Source organism: Pimephales promelas, chromosome 12 (genome assembly GCF_988280905.1).
Source record: "Pimephales promelas chromosome 12, fPimPro1.hap1.1, whole genome shotgun sequence".
Taxonomy (NCBI): Eukaryota; Metazoa; Chordata; class Actinopteri; order Cypriniformes; family Leuciscidae; genus Pimephales; species Pimephales promelas.
This window is the reverse complement of record NC_142780.1, coordinates 2,201,580-2,203,647: the sequence shown is the minus strand read 5'-3', so window position 1 is coordinate 2,203,647 and position 2,068 is coordinate 2,201,580. Positions and strand designations below refer to the sequence as shown.

The 2,068-nt window shown below is 38.3% G+C and overlaps 1 long non-coding RNA gene across 1 annotated transcript; it reads left to right on the top strand.

Moving 5' to 3' along the window:
• The first annotated feature begins 424 nt into the window (after nt 1–424).
• LOC148976908 (uncharacterized) lies at nt 425–1,764 on the top strand. The gene is made up of 2 exons (XR_016145845.1): nt 425–643; nt 1,535–1,764. It is a non-coding gene; the product is annotated as an uncharacterized LOC148976908 (long non-coding RNA).
• Nucleotides 1,765–2,068: the final 304 nt, after the last annotated feature.

Here is a 2,068-nt window from a genome sequence, read left to right as displayed (position 1 = left end):
AAAACAACTGACTCGAGGCAAAGTTGACTGAAGACAGGAGTGTAACACTACAAGACATTATCAGACTGTCAACAAGCGGACCACCTCCCAGCTGGAAAGGTCCAGGTCTAGAGACAGAACATAGATCAGTCGAGGGTCCCTGTCAGGATCTCCAGAAGCCAGATGGCCACGGACATCTATCAGTGTCTCTTGGTGAACGGCAGACTCCCAATATGGCTGCCATTTCAGCAATCTCCTAAATCACACTGATCCTAAAATCCAGGGCCGGCGCTCCGCACACGCACATCACGCACTGCGCGTAGGGCACCAAGTGCTTGGGGGGGCACCAAAAAATCTGGGTGGTGAAAAATCATCACAATAGGCTACTAGTATAAATAACAAATACAATATGTCTAAAGCATGTTAATATACAGTACAACAGCAATACAAAAGTAATATAGGCCTAGACCAAATTAGTGGAGAAAAAGGTGAATCTCCTGTGCCACTCTCCCTCTGGTGCCCCCCCTTCCCCACCTCGCAGTGGTCTGTTCCTCAATCAGTGTCAAATTTGGCAGACACCTGATCGACATCAGACATGGCCTCGAAAGAGTCGGGGGCGGAAAAAAGGAAAAAGAAGAGACAGTGGGATGATACTCGTTTGCAGGTAAGACAATGTTTTAAATAAAAGTGTTAGTTTTGTAGGCACCCTTGCTTCGTGTATGCATGTTCAGAGGGGCGTCGCTAGTTGTGCAAATGATCCAGGGCTTTGCCCTGCATGTAGAATTTTTTATTTTAACGGGGGTCCGGGGGTTTCTCCTTGGGATTTTTTTTTTTTACTTGGGCTGTTTAAGATGCAGTTCGTTTGTTTGAGAAGAAAAGGAAGATCGCTTAGATATGTTTTTTTCGTTGTTGTTCTATCGGATAATGCGGTCAAAGGCCCAAGGGCGACATCTATTGGTGAAACTGCAATTAGAAAAAAAACACAATCTCACTGTTTGTATATTTTCATATGGAGTTGTCAAATTATTAGGGCTGGGAAAAGCGTAATCACATCCAAAATAAAAGTTTCTACATGAGTACTGTGTATAATTATTTTGTATATATAATATACACACATATGCACATATATATTTAAGAAATATTTGCATGTATATACTGTATATATTTATAGATAATTTATATATATATATATATATATATATATATAAATTAAAATATTTTATATATAAATAACAAATATTTCTTAAATACATATACAAAATAATTATACACAGTGAGTACACACACATAGGCCTATATCATTAATGTAGACACAAACTTTTATTTTGGATGCGATTAATCGCGATTCATCTTTTCCCAGCCCTACAAATTATGTACAGAATTATTACATTGTGCCTCATCAGACCTCTTTTAAAGGTAGAATAGAGTTTTGAATTTTAAATGTTCCAGTGACACATAGGCTTATATTATATAAAAGACTAATGTATGCAATATTTTTGATGGTTATTGATTCAGTACAATCCCTGAATATTTTGTCTTGTATTTCTGAATGCAGGGTCAATGCTAAAATACATGCAAGGAGCAACTCAAGGCCAGGAGGAAGAACCATCAACCAGCAGTTGTAGCCAGTTCCAAATATGTGTTTTTAGTAATTGTGGTGGTTTTTGGTATTTATAATTTTAACCTTTTTATTATTTATTTCTTTTCATATTTGGTGCCATTGTTAATGTAAATGTATGTATTTGCAGCAGTTATTTTGGAAGTAAAGAGAACCTAACTAAGAAATTCTGAATGGTTGTTATTCCTTGGGTGGGTGGGTGGGTGGGTTGTGGGGTGGGGGGGGGGGGGGGATTGTTAAGGGGGCACCACCAAGCATTTGTGCTTAGGGCACCCAAATGGCTAGCGCCGGCCCTGCTAAAATCATATGACTAATGACCTGTACATCCACATGTTAGTCAAGTTTTCTTTCACACACACATATATATAGTCCCACTTTAGATTAGGGTCCAATTGTCAATATATGATCTATGACTTTTGCCTCAATAATGCCTTGGTTACTTACTATGTATTAATAGTCAGAAAAGTAGTT